Source organism: Dromaius novaehollandiae, chromosome 4 (genome assembly GCF_036370855.1).
Source record: "Dromaius novaehollandiae isolate bDroNov1 chromosome 4, bDroNov1.hap1, whole genome shotgun sequence".
Classification (NCBI taxonomy): domain Eukaryota; kingdom Metazoa; phylum Chordata; class Aves; order Casuariiformes; family Dromaiidae; genus Dromaius; species Dromaius novaehollandiae.
In genome coordinates, this window is record NC_088101.1 from 69,026,032 (window position 1) to 69,042,741 (window position 16,710).

Genomic DNA, 16,710 nt, shown 5'->3' on the forward strand with positions numbered 1-16,710 from the left:
CAGGCAAGGGAAAGGGAGCATACGGAAGTCAGGGCAACACTATCTATTTGTACCACGGTCTTTGCTACGAAGGCAATATGCACATTCTCTGCTTCAGAAGTGGCAGGAGCCAGGTCTTCCATATGTTTGGATTTAAGACTAAATCAAGAAGTAACTTAGAAAGATCTGAAGTACACAAGTTCAAGACTAGAGTCCTCAAATTTGCCACTTTGCTGCCACCTAACCTAGAGACACATGAACTTTCTAAGGGCCACAGTTTGACAGCCTTTTAAGTTTCTCAAGCACTGGCATTTCTACATTGTTGTGTGTCCCAGTGTGCATCAGTTCTCTCTGGTACCTGTCACATATTTAAAGCCAGTAAGACTCTATAGTTAGATGTTCCTCCATCTAACTTATCTCAGGGCAGTGAATGGAACAAAATTTGAAGGTACAAGGTTCCATTTTCTTTAAAAGCAGAAGGTGAAGTGGTATGTCTACTGTAGCCATAGTTTGATAATTACAATACTCCACCTGCGGTAATCTGGGTGAAAAATAATTGGGCTGGGAAACAAAAAAAAGAGTTTTCTTAGCCACATAAGTTCCCCAACCCAATTAATGGAATGTATGTGCCTGAGGGGCCAACCTGGAGGTGGGGATGAGGCGTTGCGGACAGGGTACCTATTTAGACCAGCTCAGTTGCTGAGAAAATGAATGTGCAACTACAGGCTTCGTTCCCTTTCTGATTTGTGCCAAAGGCGTCAATTCAGTAAAGCACTTACGCATGTATCCAAGATTCATTAAGAAAGCAGATCTTCATCTAGGGCAGACAGAGGTTTTACTGAGGATCTGAGGTTTTTAGCTGAGAATCTGACACATTAACTTAAACAGCACAGCTTCAATGATCTGGCTAGAAGAGAAAATGTTTTATTTTTGTCATCTTCTTTTTCTCCATCTCCTTTCCCCAACAGTTCAGTTGTTAATACATGTGCCTGTGAGATGAGTGATGCATTTAAATCTTTTCAAGCTGAGGAAGGACATGAATCCAGGTGTTCTACTTCCTAAATGACTGCTCTAACAATTGTGACTGTTAAATAATAGAGAAAGTGATGATACTGGTCATTTCCTTTAAACGATGACTACAGATCTATTCTGGAGAGAATATCACCCTGTGGGTACCTTGTTATCTGCAAGGATCTCTGTAACATGCTACACAGCACAGCTAGCCTCAGCATCCTTGAGCTCAGGGAGGCAGGAGCGCAAGTCCTGTCTTGGTGCTGGCCGTAGAGTCTTAGCAAACAGAGACTATTCCTTAAATTGAGATCTACAGAGGACAACTCAACAGCTTTAAGGAGAAATCTCAGATCTTGCCACTTTAGTCACAAATTGAAAATTAACTAATCACTTTAAAGTTACACAACTTCTAAAATTACTTTCTATAAACAGATGCAGTAGTAAATCTGTTTTGTTTTTAGAGTGATTTTGGAGATGTTAATTTGTGTGATCAATTAATAGACAGCATAAGAAATACATGTGACTTTAAACAAACATTTTAAGTTTTCATTTAAACAGAACAGAAACGAAAGACACCCTCTTTAGTACTCAGATGACCTTCCAGATTTCTATGTACGGTATCTATGGATTTTTAAGTATAATTAACAACTTCCATTTCAGTATTTAAGAGCTTCAAGTTCTGTTTTTTTGACAGTCAAAAGCTAATCAATCTTGTTCTCAAATGCTAATACATGCAATTAAAAATAACATTAATTGAAATACTGCAGGGGCTGTTAGGTTTTTTTTTTAACCTCATGGCAACGCTAATTTACAGTACTAATTAGCGAATTGCCCTTTGTATTATAAATCTTTGGAACAGAGAACTGGCCTTTAAAGCCCAACAGAGAGATGCAGATGGTCACTGTACTTTCAGTAAGCCTTCATGCTAACTGTCAGGATATTCATTTCACCAGGTAGACCAAACGTGATGGATTATATTGTTTACAATGAAGAATACTAATTTCTGCAAAGAAAAATGCATTGCCTATTTGTCCTGTTGTAAAACATTAAAATATCTTTTATAGGATAGATGATACACTGCCCAGTTGTCCTAATTAGAAGAAAAAGTACACCTGCCTCATATGAAACAGAGGAAGGAAAGGTAAACTGTCAATATGTTATAAAACTGAACAAGACAACCTAAGAAACACAGATAAAAGATATATATAACATTGTTTTGAAACAAGCATAACTCAAATCTTTTTACTGTGCAATTAAAAATTAACAGTCAAAAATAAAATTAAAAACCAGCAAGTAAATTTAAAATATTTTAACTATTTACCTTAGCCATTTTTTCCACAACATCCAGTTTAACATAACTATTAGTATGGCAATTTTTACTCTCTATCCTAAGACACTTAGAGTAGTCCCTTTGCCAGAAAATTATCACAGGCTCAAGGTGACTTTGATTTAAGAGGAAGGCTGTGAGTCTTTCATGATCACACTGTAATCTATGCAAACAAGAGTCCCGATTCTCCTTAAAACTACCATTACAGCACTGTCTTATACATGCAAAGTATACTTAGCTCCCTCTGTAGTCATGGAGGCTGATTTTCCAAGCAGTATTTCTGCTGAGGGCTTTGGAAGTCTGATAAGACCTTTTAGCTTTTTAATGACAGGCAAATGGAAATACAGCACACTGCATTTCCCATGGAAGTAATCATCCGTGCAAGCAGAATACCTGCTACTATACTATGTATATACACTGGGCTATAACAATGGCAGGGTGAGAAAATTATTGTTGGAAACAGTAAGACGAGAGGCGAAGTGAAGGCAGATGACTTCAGTAAGGTGTAATAAGCATAGTTAAACCTCAAGGGATTGTGCACGATGCACAGTGCACTGCTATTGAAGCTCTGACCTGCCAGAAATGCAAGTATTCCTCTAATGACAAAAAAACCATATTGGGCCCTAATCGCCTTTAGAAGTAAGATAACCTGTTGCAGGAAGCCACTGATGTAACCCCTCACAAGCAGAAAACATTCATGTGGGGAGACCCCCACTTGAAGCACTTACTTAGGGCTCTGGGTGTGAAACTACTAATAAAGCAGGCAGTCCTTGAATAAGAATATGAAAGTAGATTCATAGGCCTTTATCGGCATTTCACTGTTTAAGCAGTAGGAAAGTAGAATAGTCAAGACTGATAAGGCAGTGATTAACTAATGAATATTGATTCAGGTAACCTTTATTTAAATTATTTCTGTCATGCTCCTGAAAGGAGAAAATTTCTTAAGATTCTCTCTTGCCCGGCTTTGTTCCACAGACACACTTGTGTGTAAATAACCACAGTGATAATCTGATGATAGCTGCAAGTTTATGATCTGGTTCTCTGGCAGAAGCTGAAGTACCCAGAGAATAATGTAGTGGAGCTTCTCTCAAGTGCAGGATGATAGTGGCCTTAAGGGATCAGTTCAGCTCCACGTTAGTGATACAGGATGTATTTACATTAACAGGGATTGTGCTTTTACCACACACACTGAATCTTCCCTATGCTGAGGCAAAACTATCGCCGGCATGGACTATGTGGTCCAGTGCAGATCTCCTAATGCTGATATCACCAAGGGAGCCAAATTTTAAACAGAGAAAAGTATATTGTTGATCACGTTCTTGGACGTTGTTTAAGGTGAAAAAGGGAAAAAACAGCAAAGATCGAAAGATTAATAATAAAAAAAGAAATGCTTTCACAATGAGGTGAAGAGCCACAGTTCTGGAGTCTAATCTTGATCCCAGCACCGCTCTAAAATAATTGCAGCCAACAGACCTCAAGCTGTAGGTGGTAAAATCGACTGTGCCATTGGTTGTATCAAAGGCCAGGATAACCTTATGACAGAAGTTGGCCAAATATTGAAATATTTTTGCAGTTTATAGCTCATTTGATTCCTAGGTCCTGAGAAACTGAACTGCTTAGAGGTGACATGCACCAGATATTGGAAAAGAAAGCGCAATTGTAAGATTAACTATCAGTAGAAGATCTGAATGTAAAGCATTGAGTTTTCATCTACCTCCTTCCCCATCTGTAAAATGGGGGATACCTAGCATTCTGAGACTTAGAAAAGCACTTTAAAGATGAGGCATGAAAGACTCCACTCAAAGTAAAAGCAAAATATTATCACTTTTTTTCTTCTCTCCCCCTCCCAAATGCCAAAAAGAGAAAAATAAAGTCTTAATTCTAGGAGAGCACCTTGATATAACACTGGAACAGGCAAAGTACACGTGTCCTGTATAATAAAAGAAAGGAACAAAGCCAACAATCTTACTTGCTTATATATTAAGTCTTCTGGTCTTTTGTGAACAGCTGCAGATTGTAAGCATTGTGTGTAATGGTAAAGCAACTTGTTTTTAATCTAAGCATCAGAGCTATGGGTTTCTTTTCTAGGAAGTTACAGTTTTTTCACATTAGTTTTTCCCATTGTAAATTCTTTTTGTTAGAAAAACGGTTCAACTTTTTTCTCTCCATTGTCAGAAGACGGCTGCTTAGTTTGTACAATGAACATTTTGCTATAAGAGCAAGTTTTTTCTTTGACTCTGATGTGAACCTTGCTAAAGCAAGGGGTCACTGCCATAAAATTTGAATCTATGCTAATATGTTTTACAGGGATGTGACATCAACTTTTTCTTAATTGCTTTTGTCTGAAAACTTTTTGCTTATTTCTGCTTAGATTGTGCCTTTCTAAGTTTAGGTTAATTTGGACTGACCCTAAGCCAGGTCGGTGCTCCATGAAGCAATAAGCTGCTGAGACACTCATCTGAGGTACAATTTCCTTCTTTCTGCCCTCTTCTTCAAAGAAAGTGAGGAGCCACGGCAGTAATCTGCTGCTGGTGTTACTACACCCCTACATCAGCACTGCACTGGCACTATGAAGAGGTAAAGGTTTTGTTCTGATTTTTCCTCAATCTTGCTCACACAGTTTCTTTGGTGCAGTAAGCAGGATTCATGATCCAGTTACTATGTCCAGGGTTCTCAGCAAGGCTTCTGGGCAGAGAGTCCCAGCTTAGCCTCTGATCTGTAAGATTTTTTAAAAATTATTATATGAGAAGCAAGGGCTGCTGAACGCAGCTGAACCTGGGAGCTGCAGTTCCCTCAACAAGTGGCTAAATCTTGTGGCTCCGGCCAGGTTCAAGACTTGGTGGTGACTGCTGTGACTCAGCAGCCACTGCCTTCCACGAGAGGTGTCCTGGAGCTGAGAGAAGCAGCAGCTGCTGAATGGCAGATGGCAGTGAGAGCTGAGCTCCACGGGAGATGGGGAACTCCACCACTTACTGGGCACCTCCCAGTCCGGAGGGGCTGCTGAGTGCTGCAGTCCCTGCTGAGTTTCTGCAAACATCCAAAATGGTCCTTTCCTTCAAAAAGCAAACTGAAGAGATGGTATGCCCATTTAAAAGAACAACCCCCAAATCAGTGGTAATACTACATAGCACCAAGACATACTGATACACTTTGAGCATTGACTGTAGCTGAAAGAAATGAGAAAAAGAACATCAATATTTTTGTTAATTTACTCTGTTCACTTGTCAACGTTTTCTGTGTAATCATTTTTTTCTCCTGCAGTCATTTCCCTCTGCTTGATTGGGGCCTTCACACTGCCTCAAGGCAAAGGAGAGCATCTGAAAATGGAAGATTGTGGCTGTAAAATGACAAAAGCTAGCAAGAGAATTCACAGGGTGTTGAAATGGCATGTAACTCATTGTTTAACACTGACTAAATTTCAGGTTGGCAGCATCCCTTTAACATGCAGCTTAAATGACAGTTGCCGAGCCCACCTAAGACTATCCCATTAGTAAAGTTACTTCTCTGTTCGTGCAATGAGATGTTCCTGTTTCAATTTAATTATTATATAAAGTCACCAGGTCAGTAAGTGTTATTTCCTTATTTCAAATGTTAGGTTTAGCTTTTATGATACAGAATTTCATAAGAAGGAAACAGTTGTTGGTACCAAAACCCACTTCTATTACTGTCGTTAGCTGATCTTGTTAGTCCATTCTTTGGATGACTTTTGTATATTCTTTTACTGATGCGTAAGGCGTACAAGGTTAAGGTTGGGTTTTCAAAATCGATGTGGAAGAGTCCAAATTTACTGCTGTATCCACACATCTGTTCAAAACTGTCAAGGAGGGACCACACAAAATATCCTTAAATTGGACATCATCAAGAAAAATGGCTGGAATTAAAATATAACATGTAATTGCAAATGTGGACTGTACATGGATTGGGTTTTTTTATAATCTAGTTTTAAATGGGTCACTGCCCCGAACTGCAACACCAAGTATTTAAAACCTGTCTTTTTGTGACTATAATCCAGACAATCTGTCTCTTCTTGCCGCTCATAAAGAATCTTTGGCAGGAAGGTTAGGAGACCTGAATATTACGTTGTTTTACTAATGGGCATTTAGGTCTATAGCTGGTCTCATGTTTCTATGTTTATAGATATTATATGCTATATAAGGACTAACAGCTTTGGTAAGGATCTAATTCCAAAATATAATCTCATCTCAGCTGCTGTTTAATGTTGGAGGTGCTTACAGGTCCTAGGCATTTTAATTTTTGCTGTAAATTTCCTAGTCACCTGCCTGTTTGCTGCTGGATATGTTCATAACTACGAGTCTTATTTGTTCTGAACAAGCACAAAACTAAATGCAATGGTATTCACAAATCATTTTTTTCCCTCTGATCTTACTTGCATGGCCTGATTCAGATATTTTCAGAACATGCTCACCAGTCAGCTCTACCAGTAAGTAATGGAGAAAGATAGTGACGATGCCCATTTACACAAGAGACCAGTGCTGAAGTACTGATGTGGAATTTAGGAGATTTGAACTCCAATTGTCCAAAGGGATTTCAACCCACATCCTAAGGAGCGTGCTATAGGTTATTCTGTGGGATGGCCTCAATGCCTTCTGCAAACTCTAGAAGAATTAATTCAGTATTCACTGTCCCAAAGAGCATAAAAGAATATTCTGCTCTAGTGGATAGAAACCTGCCTTCAGAGAAAGCTGGGCTCCAGTCTCTGCTGGAAAAAGATGACAACAAATGAACATTTAATTTTGCTTGCCTAAGAGTAACTGTTACATCTGGGTATTCAGAGTGCTTAACCCAAGTCTTGGTGGACTGATGTAAAAGACAGTCTTGTAAGAATTATGTTCAAATTGCCTCCAGACAAACATTACACAACCAGAACTGAAAAACAGGATAGCCACCTATGCCTCAACTCCCCCTCTCTGCACTTAGAGATGCTCTGGTGCAGACTGGGTTGGAGACCTAGGGTAGGGCATTAAATTTTTCTCCCTTTCCCCCACCTTTGTCTATTAAAATCAATCTATATAGGACTAGGACCCCTCTAATGTCCAGGAAGCTAATGAGTACAAGACAGCATTTAGTCCTCTTCCTAGCTACATTTTTTTCAAGAAAGGGTTGGTTTGGGAGATGGTTTAGTGTTGTGAAATTCGAGTGGAGCGAGGCACATAATTTTGGGTTTCCTTAATGGTACCTTTAGCAACTTCTTTTCAACATGGCAGCTTTTATGGCATCCCAGTCTGAAATGCATTGTATATGTAAATTGCTGCACTCCAATTTCTAGTTACGTTCTATAGCACAGTAGACAAGCAGCATGCCTGATTTAACCACCATACAACCTCTGACCATCAAATTGCTATTTAAGTAACACATGCCACGAAGCATATCACTGTAACCATGTTACTGCTTGACTTCCCTTCTCTATGCTTACATATATTTTGGTGCATATTTTGTTAGATAACTACGGTGAGGTTTAAAGAACCTCCAGCTACCCTCTAGTTCTTTGTTCTTCCATAAACACCAGACTGTGGCACATTCCCCTGTATCATATGACAGAGTTTTAGCCATAGCTCTATTTTTTTCTACATATGATATGAGGGTGGACATGAGACACGGCTAACAAAAATGATCAAGTAATAATTTGCCTAAATAGCTGTTTGGAGATTTTCTTGGAAAAAGTATCAAGAGAAATTGCATAAAATTTGACTTAACTTGGATAATCAAAAACAGGCAAAAATTAAGTGAAGAAAACCTGGATTCCTTTGATTGGTTTAACTTAAGAAGATAAAACATACCTAATCTGCTTCTCTATTCCATATTCCTGGAAACATAATCATGCATGTCACTAATTATACATACGCATAATTTTTTTAAAAAATGTAACACAGAAAATCAGTCTCTCAAGAATAAATCATGCTGCTACTGTAAGGCCAAGGGAGGAACAGAAAAAAGTAGTCTTTAGAAATGTCACTAGGTCCACAGCTGCTACAATTATGCATATTCAAAGTGGAAACATGACTTATTTTTGTGACAGGAAGTACTGCATGGGTACAACCGACGAAGAGCTTGATGTGGTGTGTGAACTGCATGATAGTATGCTTTTGTTAGAAAATAAGCCATTGAGGAACGTACAGTATAAGCCTGTCTGCATCCAATAGACTAAATAGGGAAAGAAGTATCATCATGTGACTTGTCTATTTGATTTATGAGGTACCTAAATCTTCGGGGAAAAACTTTTGTGTATTAAATCTCTGCTCAAAACAGTGTTGCATGGAAAGATAACTGAGACTGACAGGGATGTCTGTTGGTCCTAGGAAGCTGGAATAGATATGATAAGCACTGCTCTTCTCCTGTTTCTACTGCTTTTGACTTAAAACTATTAAAAGGGAGGGACAAAGGCAAATTCAAAGATGAGACACAAAAATATTATCCACAGTGAACTTTTGATACACTGCTGTCTTGATAACAGGACATTCTCCAGATACAGTGAATTTCATGCTGATACTTTGATTAGAAAAACACATTAGGAGCTCATTATTTCTAAGCCCTAAGCATGATTTTCTAGCATTGCTAGTTAAATTGTGCACCAGCTACTGCCTGCATAGGCTAGTTGAGATTTTTTTTGTTCTTCAGGAAGAGGTTTTCCACTACAAAATTTTATGAAAGATATTTTCATTTCAGTTTCAAAGCATGAATACCTCCTGTTCCTGAGGATGTACAAGATGCATCACTGTAGAGAGGCCATCCCTGCTTTTGTCATGCTTGATAAAATTTTGCTCATTTGGGGTATCTTTTTATACCAAACTCGGCTAACCAAAACTGAAGAAAATAATCTGCTACTGAATAGTAACTACCTTTTTTTTTCCTGGCTGCTGTGATATCTAGATATTATGAGGACAGGCACTTTATAAATAGGCATAGATCTGTCTGCCCCTATCATGCCATTTATCACTGTATTTGGAAGATCTTCTAATTACTCTGCCAGTGTAGGTGGTCGCAGTAGCTGAAGGAGTTGCTTTAGGTATACTGCCAAGTATCTAATTTGTCTTGTCATCCTTCACATTAAGCGCCTATTTCTTGTAGGGTCATTTCTCTGTACTCATTCTTCCTTGATAGCTCTGTTACCTTTGACACCATGGACCACTTACTGCTCCACAAGATACTCCCCCCCCTTAGGTTTATGTGACACCAACTTCTTGTTTCTTCACGTGGCTGACAGCATTAGTGTGTTACTGCTAATGGATCCTCTATTCCTCCCACCCCCCACCCATCTCTCTTGGCACTTCTCAGGGCTCCCTCATCATTCCTTTTTCCCTCTTCACAGTCACCTCCTGGGGGGCTTTGCCAGATATCCTGGGCCCACTTATTTCTCATCATTAATGACTGTTAAATCTACTTTTCTGCCTTTGATGCTTACCCAGGCTTAACTCTGTGGTATCTTGTACTGGACTCCCCACTGCTTCCTTAAATGTTACATGTCTAAGGATGAATGTGCAGCCTTATCTGTGGCACCTATTCTCCTAATCACCAGCTTATGTAGCCTCAGAGTTATTTTGACTGCTCCTTCAGTTTTATCTCCTTGCAATCACCAAAACTTTTTCCTTCTACAATATCGTTAGCTCCCATCATTGCTCCTCTGTTCCCTCTGCCTAAATTTTAGCTAAGTTCTTTCTAACTGAATTGAACTGAACAGAACACCTTCTCTGACCTTCATTCTCTTCTTTTCCTTCATTTCAATCATTGTCTACTGTTCCATTTGTTAGAAAACTAATTCATCAAGTCTGTTCCCTACCTCCTTTCAAAATCAGCAAATTTAGTGTATTTGCTAAAGTCTTTTGAAACTGAATCTGAAAAAAGTAAAAAAAGTGTATTTGTTCAGAATATAGTACTTTTTAAGCCAAATAACAAGAGACAAAACATTTGACACAGTGAATGTTTGAAACACTAACAAAAACCTTTGTTTGTTTGCTTGTTTTACACCAATGTGGCAGAGTAACTCCCTAACAGTAACTCTGTGATAGTACTGCTCACATCTTTGTGAACATGATACAGGATTTTTCTATTACATTCTGTGTTTTACAGTAATTTCTAATTCAGCTTGAACTTACAGCTCTAGCAACCAGTAACTTGAGAATGTCAGCTTCCAGCCTGCAGGACAGTTTCAGCATAGCCGATATCTCTATCTAGTCCTTCAAAACTGCTTTGGAAATCTGTTCCAGATTTCGTAAAACACTTAACTATTCACTAGAGCAGGGAATGGATCCCAGTCTCCCTCCTGGCTGAAGCATCATACTCATTTTGTCTTAGGATTTTAGAGAGTGTTCAGCTGCTTTAGCTGAAGGAACAGCTCTTCCACAGAGTATGATATTACCTTGTATATTAGAACACACTTCTGAAAAGTGGGAGATGAGAAATTAAGACACACAGAGCAGAAGTGAATTTTGAATGCGAGTGTTGCATATCATGGGCAAATATTCTAATAGGCCACATCTAACTCCTCTGCCATTTTCGGTGATGGTAGATAGCAGGGGAACAAGTTTTGAAAGTGGCAATAATCATGGCATAAGATAGACAGTGAAAACTCTTATGCAATTATATTACTGCTTAGGAGGGGAAATGTGGCTGATTACATGACTCAGCTGACAATCAGCAAGGGCATCTAGGCACTTAAAAGGGAGTTTTATGTTTGCTGGTGCTGAGTAAATGTTAGGTCATTTAAGCACGTTAGGTCAGATTTGAATTGTCAACTTAGTAGTTCATTGAGCGACCAGCTGCTCTGTTTTGCACGTGTGAAGTACTGCAAGTCTGCTGGTGGCTGACCAGAGAAGCTTTTAAACAGTGGTATTGCTGAATATTTTCCACTTTTCTCTATTTTTGGCTTGATATTATAAGCTGCACTGCAAAGTTAAACATGAAGCATCATGAGAAGTAGCAGATTTTCTGAGAATAGCCTTTTCAAAAGTGTTGTTCTGAGACTGACAACTTTATAGCACCTAAATGTCTGCAGAGGCACAAGCAGGAGGCTTCGGAGTATGAACCAGCAAAATATTATCAATGAACCACTTGGGATATTAACAAGGGAAAGAGTAGGGGGAAACGCTGTAATGTAATAAACCTGTTTATTAGAACTCTCCAACTTTTACCTATTTGGAGTAGAAAGTGCTCCAGGTAAGTGCTCCATTGACGACCAGGACCAGGAATAGTCAGGATAGATGACTAACAGCCCTTTATCCAGTCATGTACTGTTAAGAGTATGACCTCTAGCTCTGACTAGGCAACTGTAAGAGAGCTTACAGGCATAAAATAAAAACTTGAAAATTCTGTCAATGTGTACCATGAGCATGGAGGGGTCATTCGTAGGGGAAGTGCCTTTGCTCAGAGTTGAACTGCGTCCCATAATGACAAGCTGACTGTCATTTTTCTGTATAAAGCACCTTCTGTTCTCCTTACCTTAGGGTGTCTTTAGGAATGCTCCCATCTTTTTAAGATGCTACTATTAACAAACATTGGACCTAGCCCAACCCGGATTGTTCTGCATTAAGGATTTAATCTGAGAGCCAGTTATATCTCCCTTGCTTACTCTGCCTTGAGTATACTGACAAAAATAGTAGGATATGATATTTGCTATGAGAATACTTGTTCACTGCTTATCTGTTCTTGCTCCTCTGGGCCCCTTTTAAGATGGGATTGGCTATTTCTCACCAATACAGCTGGCAACACTGGATCATTCACCCAAATTTGTAAGAACTAGAATGACAATGTCCCATAGTTAAAGTGAAAATATCAAATCCTGCTTTTCATACTGATTTTACAGAAGTCATTGCACATGTATATTTGCACTTACCTAATTTTACAGTGAGTACAATTACTGAATTACAGGTGTCAAGGTATTTCTTTCCCACTGGACTGCCACGAATACTGTTCATCATCAGCCAAGCTCATTCTTTCTGAATAAAAGCAAGACTTGTACATTTGCACTACGCAATCAATACTTATTCAGAAAATGAGATTCCTCACAGACCACAAAGTGAAAACTATGAAATACTCTTGTCCTTGAAAACTTCTGGAACCAGTATATTATTGTATACAGAATCTTTCTCACTATCAAGAAGCATTCAGTCATGCAGTGATAGAGTGGTAGAAATCAAATGCACAAATGATACATATTGATTTAAACAGATGTTTCACAATCAAGAGAGAAAAAGAAAAGAACATTAATTTAATACTCATATACATGACTATACCTCATGCCTACACAGAGATAGTAAATTCAGCAGAGGTACAGAGGGGAAAACTTTGACCTGAACAAGGGAACTGGATTGAACTGAGGCTTAGGTTTCAACAGCATAAACTACAAAATTACACAGGAAACAACGCCATTTCAGCCCCGCTGGGGCCCTCAGCCCCTGCCCTGCCACGGCCTGGTCCCACCACAGCCCCGTCGAGCCCAGTGCACGGCGGTGCCCGATGCCCGGGGCTGGGGCTGCCCCCAGCCGCGCTGCTCCCCGGCAGGGCGGTGGGACGGGCCCTGGCGGTGAGGCCCGGCCCGGCCCCGCGGGAGCCCCCACACCGGCCCCAGCCCCGGCCCCGGCCCTGGCCCTGGCCCCAGCGTGGGAGCTGCCGGACCCACGGCGCCCCGGCGTTCCTGTTCCAGAAATGTGAGTGAACACCGGGGCTGCTAACACAGCAGTATGACAGGTAAAGACAGTCATATGGCATCACGGTTGTCACACTTTACAAAAGTCTAAATATTTGAATTAAGTTTCTCTGTATGGAAATACACAGAAAGAATCAGGAAATACTCTGAAAAAAGACCTAAAGAAGATTTCAAAATGCGTACATCCACAGAGATTCAGAAGATCCCTGCTCCCATTCGTGAACGATGAAAGGAGCTGGCAATGCTCTCGAAGGGACTGCACGATCAAGCAGAGTTAACTTTTGGTCACACTGAGGTCAATGGCTGACTCGACGTCCCGAATTTCACCCATGTGGCGTGTTCAGACGTCTGTCTTCAAACAACAATTCACGCCTAACAATACCACTCACAAAATGATCAATACTGACTCAGGAAAATGACACAGACAAATTTTGTCCCCGCTATGTTGATGCCATCCTCATGGAGACTGCAGAGCTGCACTGGTTTAACTGAGGGGTGGATTTACAGTATCATGTTTAGATACCTAACCAGCATTACACAGAAAACGCGCTACTAAAAAAGGTTTGAACTGAGCAGAGGGTTGAGTTTCCATGATTTCCAATTTCTCAATGTAAAAAAATCAATTTAAATTTGAGTGTGATTTTTCTCCATCACTAATCAAATGTACACTTTTTTTCCCAAAGCAAGGTGGGGGTAGGAGGGGGAGAGGCTGTATTAACAGTTCAGTAACACACACTGGTTTCCCAAAAATAGATGGATGAAGACAAGAAGAAAAACATTTTTGGTACAGAAACAGATTTGAGTTTAAAGCCGCTAAGGAATTATTAAAACCCTAATGTTTGTTTTTAATTAACATTCACAGTGTCCTTTTAAGTGAAATCATTTAGGAGTTGCAGTGAAAACCTGTTAAACAAATTGCTAGTTGGGAAAAAAAACAACTATGTTTGTTAATAGATCTTCTATTTCAAACGGCTCCATGTAACCCACTAAGCGTATCTGGAAACATGGTGACAGATTTTACCAGTATTTAGGTATTTTTAAAGAGGAGATGTGGGCTCATTTTACACCCAAATGGTGTAAACTGGTGGCTGCAGTACAAATATACCAGGCTACACTTGCAAATGGTCACATATATGCACCCTGGACTAGCAAAGAGACTATACACTTTAAATAGATCATTTTCTTTAATAGATCAATATTTTATTGTTTCACAGATTCAGGTACACTCAGTGGTTTGGCTGGTAAAAAAATCAATAGACACACAGAGTGTTATTTTTGTAGCTGGGACTGGTGCAGGGGAACTGGATTCTGTGACAGACTTCCTCCTTTAGCTCATCTTCAGCTAATCTTCTGCTCCTGTAAAATCTCTCACAATTAGTCAAATTCTGCAGGACTAATAAAGTGTTCACTACTCCACAAGGTGAACCACTTCTCACCCAGGAGAGAAAGAAAGGTCACCTCTGGAGCAGGGCTAAAGCCATCACTGTTACAGGGGGCTAAAACAGAGGTTTCTTTTCACAGTCTCTAGCTTGCTTTATTTTCTGAAATCTTCCATATAGCTATAGCAACCAAGCAGCATATTCATACCTATAGCTCTCCGTGACAAAGAGGGATGTCTCTTGCGTTAGAACACAGCTTGCCTTTGCTGCATATAGAACTGATGTTATCTTCCAGTCTTTTTTGTGTGTAATTTATAAACATTGCTTATATATTAATACAACTAAGGTTCTGGAAAGCCTTTTATTTTAGTAAAGACATTTTTCATATCATCTTGATCTTTCTTCTCTACTGCAGCTTTCCAACAGGTGCACACACTTAGCTTATTTAAAAGCAATAGATTAAGACTGAAAGAATTAAAATGGACTTTCCATGACTAAAACTGACTTTGGAAAGGATGCAGCAGAACACTGCCACCTCCAGTTACAGATCATGTACAGAATATACTGTTGATATTGTACAGACACTTACTCAGAAAAAATGAAAAACAGGCGTGAGTTCTGGCAACAGACTCAGACTGAGTGCCAGCAAAGAGCCATATCCATTTTTCAGTCTTTGATCACAGCTGATTTTTTAAAAAATCAAAACAAAAGCTGATACCAAGAAACAAATCAACCAACAATCTGCACATACTAGTAACAGCATGTTGCCATGTTAGCTAAATTCTTATGACTGGATAATAACCAATTAAGAACTTTAATCTCTAACTTCAGTACTTTCTCCACTTAACTAATGTTTGGTGTAATGAAAGAGAATCTACCTTTCTATGTTCTCTATGTCTTTTCTTGTTTAGGCTTAACTACTTCCCAAATACAACCAGTATTTTGAGAAATGACCTGCGATCATAGGAAAATGAGAAGAAGGAGGCCCAGCAGATTGTCCAGGCTCAGTCATGAGGGTCTATGACACACCTAGTAAATACAGTGATAGTTCAGAATTGCAAAACTGCACTGAAGTGCGGCTTTTTTTGCTAATATGGAGAGAGAAGCGTTAGCCAAATACATGCAAGACAAGGAGGGCAGAGCTCAAGCTTGTGAGATAACAAGGATGACTATGGACAGCTGTTACCATTGTATACATGGGTGGTGAAAAGAGACATGAGATAATATGGGTTAAATATGTGGAGAAGTGTGAGAAGAATTCATCTTCTGAGATAAAGGTGGCTTAAATCTCATAAAATTCCTGCACCCAGTATTTTGTTGTGGCTAGAGCAGAGCTCCAATTTTTACGTAGCCAAGGTTCATTAGTGACATGTTCTGCTTACTGTGTCTTTCCTTCTAATCTGCTTTGACTACAGCCCTAAGATCTTTGTCTTCCTACTTCATCCACTAAGCCTTTGCTATAACTCTACTTTCCAGATTGGGCTCATGTTTTCTGTCCCTTCTCCAGCCTTAGACCTGAGACTGTTTCTTGCCTATTTCTTGGCTGCAATTGCACTGGAGTTTTTGAAAAGCATCTCACCTGTCAGAGCAGCAAACATACTGTGCAACACTAGTTATTAGTATGGTCTCATGTTCTGGATACGATTTCTTTTAGAAAGACAGTGAGAAATTGAATGAAGTTCAAAGGAAAACAGAAGTGATCAAGAGATGGAAAAAAGGATTTGCAAGTTAAGACCAAGAAAAAAGGTAAATGTGAATCGTTTGGCTAAGTGATGCCTATGGCTAGAAGAGAGAAAACAGTTATCAACGGTTGTATGAATAAACACAAAAGAAGGAGAGAAATTATCTAGCATGGGAAATGGAAACAGTAGCAATAATGGTAAGAAAATAAGGAAGTTTTCTGGGGTTAAGTGATACATATTAGACAAGAGAATTGCTTTCCAGGTCTGGGCCTTACAATAATGTTAAGATTCTAGTGTTAAAACAATTTGTGGAATATAATTAACCTTTTAAAAATCTTTAAAGTTAAAGCCATTACAATTTCACACCTATATATGATTACATCATTTAAAAACCTATCACTGCCTACATAAATGATAATGATTCTCAGAGAGAACGAGCACAGCCAAAGAGCAGTAGTGTGGAACATGTTTCTCTGCTATTCTGAACAAATCTTGGGTGGTTTTCTCATTGAAAATAAACATACAGTAGATGCAACTGTGGTTTGAGGTGAGCAGAATACCTTCAGCCAGAAAAAAGCAATGAGAAAAGATTTTGATAAAGTATAAACATTCCAACTACGCATCTCCCAAAAGAAAGAGCTTAACTTTTCTTTACAAAATGAGGTTTTCATC

At 39.3% G+C, this 16,710-nt stretch overlaps 1 pseudogene; it reads right to left on the minus strand.

The window, feature by feature from the left end:
* Window positions 1-5,961: 5,961 nt before the first annotated feature.
* The window catches only part of LOC112995492 (cytosolic beta-glucosidase-like), a 32,671-nt pseudogene continuing 21,922 nt past the window's right edge, over window positions 5,962-16,710 (minus strand).